Here is a 9,991-nt window from a genome sequence, read left to right as displayed (position 1 = left end):
CATACGCAAGCTTAAACTTCTTTGCCACTCTTCTCTTAAAACGATTAAAATTTTATAGTAATGAGATGTAAACCTGCTCTTTCTACAATTTTGATAAATAATTAAAACATTTTTTAATCAGGAACAATTAGTCTAGAACAAATAACTAGGTAACCAAAGCTTGAACATTCTCGCGACTTGTTTAGACAATAAGGGACAGAACTAAGCAAAAGGCAATTCTGTAGTAGATTTACTTCCCTTAGACTTAGAATCTTCTACTCGCATTCTAGTCTGTCGCATGCAAATCTGAAGTTACTTTCGGACGGGATAAAAAAAAACACACACACAAACGAACCATTTTATATTAGAAACAGACGAACAACGAAAAAAAAACACAGACACACACAACACAAGTTATCTTAAGTAGTAAAAAGAATCACACAAACTAAACAAAACTGACGTCTTTAATAAAATTGCTTTTAACTCAAATTTCTAAAGAAAAGGAAGGATGTCGTGTCATATGGCTATTTATAGAAAGTGTAGAAGAGGATCTTGACCCTGCTTGGTTTACTATAACTACCTATGGCTGTTGTCGCTTGTCAGCCTGTGTTTCTCTCAGCGCTGGGGACGCCCAGGGAATAGAAAGGCTGACAGCAGACGACTATGACGTCATATTCCAGACTATTTTTATCCGGTTCGCGGGGAAAGGTCGAGGCCATTTTCCGATGACTGTAGCAAGGCCTGACGTCATGCGTATGCTACGTCACGAGTCGTCTGCTTGATGCTGAGTCTGCTGCTTGTTGTAACAATGGGGGTTCGCTGTTCATGGCCCTCCCAACGCTTTCCGCAGTTTGGGCGCCAAAAGCAGTCACGCGCTGTAGCGTCACGTGGTGTTGTGGACTCTGGCCATTGGTTCCAGTCACTTGGAGACAATGAAGCGAGCCCCACAGCGTAGCGTCCCTTGGGGCATCTTCATCGGGCGTTGAGAGGAGCGGGTGAGTGTGAAAGGTGAGAGACGCCTGGGCAAGGTGTCATGATTACACAGCAGCCAGGAGTGACCACTAGGCTAGGGGTGGACTGGGAGGCTGGTACTGATGATCGACCGTGATCGATGATGATCGATGATGATTGATAATGATGATCCGAAATACAGTAAATTAGTCAATGATGATCTGCGTGTGACATCAAATGTGTGTCTACGTGCGCTTGCAAGTGTGTTTGTGTGTGTGTGTGTGCGCTCTCGCATCCATGTGCCACAAACATACATTTCCGCAAGAGCAACTCTTCCTACAACTTTTAAAGGCTCTCCTCTGTCATCATAAAATACTCTGCAGAGCGATTCAGCCTACTTTATATAATGTACAAGCAACACTGCACACTTTAAATGTTTCTTGAAGACATGACTGTAAATTAGTTTTATTAGTTTTATTAGTCTTTATTAGTACAAAACACAGCATAATTAAAGTAGTCAGCGAATTTCAACGACTCTTGATGAGTTCCGTCATCTTTATAGTCACTTTCTTTTCCTTTGCTCAGAAAAAATAAAAAAAAAAAAACTATAGCATCATTGACAGACTATCTACAACCAGCCTCGAGATTCCGCTGCCGACACCAGACAGCCACAGGTGAGATGAAGCGTTGAGCACTTTATTGCTGATGGTGTCTGCACACACCCGAGTATGTCGCGCTGAAACAGTCACAAATACCCGACCAACATCCCACAGAGGATCTGATGTCAACACACCTGACAGCCTCTATTTACACCGTGCAGCCTTTGAACTACAACTAATCACCACCTATCTCGTACATAACGGACAGGTGGTCATTCCAGCTCCCTACTGCCTATCAAATCCTCCCTTCTTCTCCTCTACTACCTTGTAACAAAGTGTATTGTCTGTGTAAAACATTGCTTTCTTCACAGCTTTTCTCTTTTAAACGCGAGGTAATTTCGTAAAATGCTTACATCTAGCAATTTTTGTTCCTACAAATTAAAATTGTAATCAATATTATCTATTGACAGAGGGCAGGTATAAGGTAATAATTTATATGTATATAATATACTTTGTTTATTTTGCATTGCCACGTAGTGTCCCAATGTCCTGTGAGCGAAACTGGATTTACCTGTCTTTGTCCTAACCGTCCTGTCGTCGTCAACGTGCACTGTCCGCTCAGTGCCGCGAGTGGTCTCCCTTCTTCTGACCTCACATGGGACGAGAGCAGCCAGCATCCTCAAAGTGGAGGCAGGCAATCATGGCCAGATATAATAAAAACTGCCTGATTCCGGCAATGAATCATCTTATTCCATAAGCTCAGGGGGCAAATCAACCTTTTGATAGCACAGACTACTCTATTTATAGTGACCACAGACATATTATCTGCCTTATATATTATATTCATATATTATAATATATAATATTATATATTATAATATATATGCCTTATATGAATTATATGCCTGCCTTTTACATGTTTTTAATAAAAAGAGAGAGGTGTGACTGGAGAGGGAGAGGGGAGTCAGCGATGAGAGATTGGGAGAGAGAGAGGGAAAAAGGCGAGAGGAGGGAGATTGGAGGCTTAATTGTTGAGAGGGGGATTGTGTTTTGAGTTTTGGAAGTGAGAAGTCACTGCATTGCCGAGACAGTGTACTTGAATAGGGAGAAGAGATTTGGACTTTGAGGCCCCTCACCACTCGGTTACACAATGTAAACTAATTTCAGTAATACCGGTATAAGAAACTTTTAAAAAAATACCACCTTCGCGCCCTCCTTGTAGGTACGTCGCACCCCCCCCCCCAGGGTTCGCGCCCCACAGGTTGAGAACCGCTACTCAAACAATTATTATTAACAGGTTATAGTTGTCTCTCAGTCATGGTATAATGATAAACAAGTTACAGCTGTCTGTCAGTCTAAAATAGGTTTTTGTTGTCTCTCAGTCAACCTTTCATAATAAACGAGTTACATCTGCTTGTCTATTAATCAATCTAACAATTATTTTAAGTAAACAGGTTATAGTTGTCTCTCAGTCATGGTATAATGATAGACAATTTACAGCTGTCTGTCAGTCTAACCATCATTATAAACAGGTAATAGCTAGTTGTCTCTCAGTCAACCTATAATGATAAACAATTTACAGTTGTCTGTCAGTCTAACCATCATTATAAACAGGTAATAGCTAGTTGTCTCTCAGTCAACCTATAATGATAAATAAGTTTCAGCTGTCTGTCTATTATAAGCTTCATAAGAACAGCGCCATCGGTCACATTCTGTCTTTGCGAGCCACCAACACTCTTGTCTGTGTTTTTCTTCTTTGTAAACGACTAGCCGTCTGTTAAACAGTTATACTACAACCAATCCGTGGAGACACATGCAACTACCCACGACACCATGACACGTCCTCACCTTCACCTACGGCGTCAACTGCCCGGTCTCAGCAGGCTGTAGCAGCTACATGTCACAGGTGGTGTCTTGACACCATATATTGCCCCCAGTAGGGAGCAGTAGTGTAGTGGGGTATGGTCCTCCTTTAAAATATTGGCAACTATGGGACTTACGGGTTATTTTCTGGCCTGTCCTTCTGTCACCTCATATATTTGAGTACAATTGGGGTCAAGCAACAGCTCGAGGGATCAATAATCTGTTTGGGAACAGCTTTCTCTCTCTCTCTGAGGGGGATGATTATTTCAAATATAATTTATTTCATGTATTCTTCTCTCGTTCACTGACATATTAGTAAACTAAGCTGTGACATCAAAGGAGACAGGTCCAGCAAGTACAGTGACAAGGTCTGTGCTATTCACAGTGAAATGTTTATTCTTATCAACAAGAACTAGAAGAATGCTGGTCTAGAACTTTGCAGTCTAGTGTGTGATGAACCCTCACAACCCAAGAATGGCGCGGAGTAACATTACAGCTGTAATAAGGGAATAGAGCTTTTAGTTGATGGTCAGCAACCTCATCTGTGATAGCGCATTAAGAATCTCCACTATTATTGTAGATAGTACTGAGTTCGTGCCAGGTCCTTATATCCTCCTGTAGCTGCAATGTCAGGGTTAGACATGTCACGTGACATGACAAGTATCCGTAAGAAGAATCAAGATCGAGTTGTCCTCCACTAAAAAAGGGATTTCAGTATACTCTACACATTCTTAGCATCCCAGTGCGTCCTTTAAACCAGTAAATTTTACAAACACCTTTATTTAGTAACTTATTTTACCGGACTGAGTGTGCTGCCTAGAATCAACAATACAGTATTTAAGTTTTCCGCAAGAAAGTAACTTATAATAAAGACCAAGATTAGGGAAACCTATAACAACTAATCGAATTCCGGATTTTAAGATTAACATGAATCTTGTCACAAGTTTAATGTTTCTGTAAATAATACTTTTATTTATTAAAAAAAAGCAAAAAAATTTCTCAACCAAAGTCATTTTTTTCTGCACACAACTACTAGTCTGTTTTAGTGTTCTTCTATTTGGTAAGTGACATAAAATACTTTCTCATTTTCTCTTCTCTGGCCTTGCGCCTGCGCTCCTTCATCACGTTGTATGTGTACAGGAAGGGGTTGAGAGCGGAGTTGAGGGGAACAACGAAGATGACGAGAGCGACGATGACCTCACTAGAGACTGGCGTGCCGCGGGCCGCTAGAAGTCCCAGCAAGGCCACGGGGAACTTGCAGCAAAAGTCAGACACAACCACTGTCATCAGTCGACGGGCGATGGTCAGGTCCTTGGTCTTCTTGGATGTGTCTGTCATACTGTTGACTCTTACAGACCAGAAGATGAAAACCTGACCAGCAGTAATAAGCAAGAAGAGAAATCCGTTAAGGACAATCATGACACCAAAAGCGTAATCATTTCCCGAAAAGTAGTTCCTGATGATTGGAATCGGAATACAGATCCCGTTTTGACTGTAGAAATTCCAATCAGATGTTGATGGCAGTAAAGGAATCACTGCAATGAGAACACCGACACTCCATACTATACCTGAAGCAATCCACGCAGATTGTTTACAGAAGTGAAGGACACTAAATGGAAACGCGATGACAAGTAATCGGTCTAGTGTGACGAGAAGGATAATAAAAGCTGACACTTCACTGGACAGTAGACAGAGAAAGCCGGCCAGCTTACACACACAACTATTTCTCCATATTAAGTCGTTCCACAAGTAGTTTCCCAGGTACACACGGTCAGCTATTCCTATGATCACCAGGTACACACCCATCACAAAGTCAGCTATACTTAAATTAGTGACAAAGACATCAAAACCAAGGTTGCTTGTTTTCTTACTGATAAACACGCGGTAAACAAAACTTCCCGCGTTGCCCATCAGAGCTAAAGCCGCGAATAACGAGAGGAAGACACGGTATGTGTCTGAGCGCAGGAGGGCATCACAGGACGAGACCTCGTCAGATGGCGCTTCACACTTTTGCAAATTAAACCGTTCGGGAAGTGAGACAGGACAACAGACCTTGTAGTTGTCGGCATACAGGGACTCTAACTTACTTAAGAAGGTGAATGTTTGTGGTGGGAAATAGTTCACAGCAGACCCCTTTAAATCTAGACTTCGTATTTCAGTCAGGTTTGTGAACACCTCGCCAGCAATGGTTTCAACGCCGCAGCTCGACAGATTAAGTTTTTGTAGATTAGGAAATGTTACAGAAATTATAACATCCAGTATTGGAAACTTAACTCTGGAAACATCAAGGTCTATTACTTGCCTTAATACAGAATGACGATGTCTGTCAGTTGGGTATAAAGATGCAAGAGGATTACCTGCAAGACTTAATGTCCTCAGATTATGTAGGTTTTCAATTATATTAGAACTGAATGAGGTAATATAATTGTCACTTAGGTCAAGGATGTGAAGGTTAGCCAAGTTCATTTGGTCGAGAACACTGATGTTACAGTTGTTAAAGCTGAGATAAACAATCATGGTGTTGTTGACAACATCGCTGGGGGTCATCCCCGACCCACTTGCTTCAAGAAACCGCAGTTGTAAGTAACTGGAAGCTGCAAACATCTTAATGCAGGTGAAGGCCAGTCCGTGACACACACACGTGTCAGGACAAGAAAGGCCACACAGCAGCTCGTCGTCTCCCTCAGGACACTGTGACCAACCGTCACACACGTGATGAGGATGGAGGCAGACGTGGGACGAGCGGCAGCGGTAGTAGCCGGGACAGGTGTAGGTGTCACACGCCGTCTCGTCCTGTTTACCTGGACAGTCAAAGACACCATTACAGCGAACATAGACGGGCATGCAGTAAATGTCTAGTCCTGGACACTGGAAATGGGTTTCATTACACAGAGGTTGGTGTGTCGTCGTTAATGGCTTTACTGGTCTCAGCAATCCATCCGAGTCCATGTCTATGATAGCAGGTGGAGGAAAACTTTTTTTGGTAGTAAATAAATATGTTTCCATGCATCTTATTTCGTCTGAGCCATCTAGGCAATGCACAAATTCATCGCATTGAAAATTATTTGGAATGCACTGTAAAGAACAAAGCAAACGTTTGAGTGTCAATCAAAGTGCTCATCAGAAAACGATAACAATGTAATAAATGAGAGTAAGTCAGCATAAAATATTAGCAAATGAAGATTATACCGATGCGAAAAAAGGATCCCACACAGACGAAAAATTTAACATTTAAAAATGGGACGACGAACAAAAAAAGGATACTTATAATACTTAATACTATATTTAGCTAGAGACATGTCCTGTGTTAAACAGTCTTATTGAATCACTAAACTTTGCAGTGAGAAAACTTTTACTCATTGGCAGTAATGTTGGCCCTGACAAAGAAAACTTAAGAATAGTTTTTATGTAGCTATGGACATGCACAACGGAAGTAAATTATCCGTGTGATATTGGGATCATGCTCGTTGCAATTATATCTCTTTATTTACTTGTTTATCATTTAACTTAAACATAAACCATGATGTAAATAACGTTTAAATATATTTGTCCCAACACACCATACTACTAGTTGAGAAAAAAGACAACGTCACCCCCACACTCAACTGTTTACCTGTTTGTTGTCACACTCAAAAAAGTCCTTTTTCCGAGGACAAGAAGGAAAGATGCAGAACTTCTCGTCGCTGTCATCGGAGCAGTGAGACCGATGATCGCAGACAAGGGAGTAGGGCACACGTTGAATCTCGTTGATACACGAGAACAAAGGAGGACGTGACGTCACAGGAGTACTACATGTCTTAGAGTTGTCGTACTTGTCCGCCCAGCACTCACTCTTGACATCACAAGCGAGGAAAGTGTGTGTGTAGTGGAGTGACGGACACTGCAAGACGTCCACTGACCAGTTGGCTGTGAGCAACACCGGCATCTGTGGTAAAGTGTCATCGGGACTAACGGGAAACTTGCAGGCGAACCATGACCAATAGTTATAATTGCATTCTGCGACACTTGGGCCATAGTGATAGTCTGAGTAAATACTGATGCCCAGGCAATCATCGTGTTGTAACCTAGTATCCAGTTGTTGCAGATAATTTGCTATTCCATCCACTCCTATCCACAACTGTCTGTACCTAACAAGAGAGGAAAGAAAATAATGTGATTACTTGTCTTCCAGACTGAACGTTTACTTTCTTTTTTACCCTTAAAACTAAACCAAGCATCAAAATCTAATTTATTATTGTTATTTAGTTTTGATAATAGGATGTCTTTTATGGAACATGCTGACTTATAATAATTCATATTAAAGAAACAGAAGAGAAGACTGTGTAATTAGTCAATAAGAATAGTAATCAAAAAAACGGCTTAAAGTTTTTACTAGTTTTTCTTGTGAGATATTTCAGCAAGGATTACGAGTTTTCCTTCTAGAAAGTAAGACCAATTGGTTTGATGGTCTTCAAGGACGAGTATCGTTTTCTGAATAACCACTTAATCAAGATAAGCCTTCGGGACACAGAGTTTATTTAAACAGTAGATACCAGGGATTATTTTAGTAGCAGATGGAAAGAGAAATGTTACAGCTACAATAGCTTACATGTATGACAATGACGAGGAAGGCGGCCGTACCCTATAAAGCACAAACTCGGAGTTAGGAAAATACCGCCGCAGAAGATCTCGAGTTGCCTCCCATTCTGCAGGTGTGTTCGCTGTCATCAGCACCAGACCTCGAGACTTGCAGGTTTCCGCAGCTGTCTCCCACGATACATCCTGGAATGGCTTTACAAACTGTAGACACGTGACGTTAGCTGACAGGAAGCCTGGACCACACACGTGACCGGTGTAAGGACAGTCCTCTTCGTCCTCGTTGCCCACGCAGTCGGACACCAGGTTACACGGGAAGTGCAGGCGGAAGTCGGGCCAGTGCGGCACAGAGCAGTTCCACCTGCCGTCACTCAGTTGTTGGGGAAGAGCGGAGAGGGTGTGAAAAGAGAAAAAAAGTCGAAATCCTGTCTCTGGAGATAATCTCACAGACCGGAAGTGAATGTGCAGCTTGCTGACATTGTAGAGAGAAACAGGTGGCTGTCTGCTGTCACATGTCCTTAAGATCAAATGTGTATCGAGAGGTTCTTCACTGTACAGAGAGAGTTTCTCTCGTTCGCATTCATCAGTTTCAGTCATATCTTTTTTTTGAAAACTAACCATTACCATATGGTGATTGGGGATAAGAATCTTTGTCCAGCTGTCCATGCTTGTAGGAATTGACCCGTTCCAGTTGGGTGTTCGAACATAGCCTTTAATGAGTAAAACATATATTCCGGTAAGCACACAAACTCTACCTTTCTCTCTCACTCTCTCTATTACTCTGTCTCACACTCTCTAGCAACAAAATCAAGCAACGAAAATCAAAGACATTCAAAAGACACAAAAGAAAACTTTTTTTTTTTCGTCTTTTAATTGAATTGTGCTCCACGGTGTCCTTGTTTGTGTTAAATGGTGATTCTGGCGACCATTGTGCCCGCTACACCCACGTGTCACCCCATGGACAGTTTAAACAGGAATTTCAACTGGAAAGATATCTTTCAGTGTTAATCATATAAATGTAAAGCAGGCTGGGGTATAATAATGTGTGTGTAGGTGTGTAGGTGTAGGGTGTAAGATGAAAGACAGAGGGGCAAATGAAAAATGGTTTCTGTGTGAGTAGAGTGTGCGTGTGTGTGTGTGCGAGCTGTATATGGAAGTAGAAGTGTTCACTACTTACTCGTCTTCACAGATACCACAAGGTTTTAATGATTATTTCTTCACGAGATCGCAGATACAAGATAATCTTTAGATATGATGTCGCCGAATCAGACGGTAAAGGGATAGGGGGGGATGGGGGTGACGTAGCCAGCCCTGTGTGTTGCCCCCCTGCCATGTAAAAATCGTGAGCCACGTGAATTCTGGACACCACGTGAGTTTTGGACCTCACGTGTGAGGCATGAAGTGCTCACCCAGTGTGGAGTGTGACACATGGAGTGTATATAGACGACGGTTGAAAGCCAAAAGGGGGGCGGTTTGGATTAACACAGACAGTGTGTAAAGGTGAAGAGGCCGTTTGGAAGTTGCTTGCAGGAGCGAGGTGTGACACCACTATTGTTTATTGTGGACTACCGAGGTGAGGCTCTGCACGGCCTTCAAGAAACGAGTGGGACCGGAGACGCTGCACAGTCTCCAAGAAGCTCTGCGATTGTATAAAGTGAGCGGGGAGTGAGGCACCGGGCTCGAGACGGCTATAGGTTTGACAGCGGGAGTCGGCGCGACGACGACGACGACGACGACGACGACGACACCAACAGGACGGCAGCAGCGCAACTAGAAGGATGGTGGTCGAGTAGAGGAACCTCCCCCCCCCAACCCTTCATCCTACACAGCCAGAGTGGGATTTAGTAGCGGAGCTGTGCACCCTGAGTATTGTAGGTTCTAGCGTGGTTTGATGTGCACCCTGAGTATTCTAGACACTGGACTGTGTTTTCTTGCTGGCTGTGTCCAGTAGTTTATTTGAGTTTTACATTCATAGATTTCATGCCATATCTGGATGGTTTACTACAGTTATGATTATGATGTAT

This window comes from Pomacea canaliculata, linkage group LG9 (genome assembly GCF_003073045.1).
Source record: "Pomacea canaliculata isolate SZHN2017 linkage group LG9, ASM307304v1, whole genome shotgun sequence".
Taxonomy (NCBI): Eukaryota; Metazoa; Mollusca; class Gastropoda; order Architaenioglossa; family Ampullariidae; genus Pomacea; species Pomacea canaliculata.
This window is presented reverse-complemented; position numbering follows the sequence as displayed.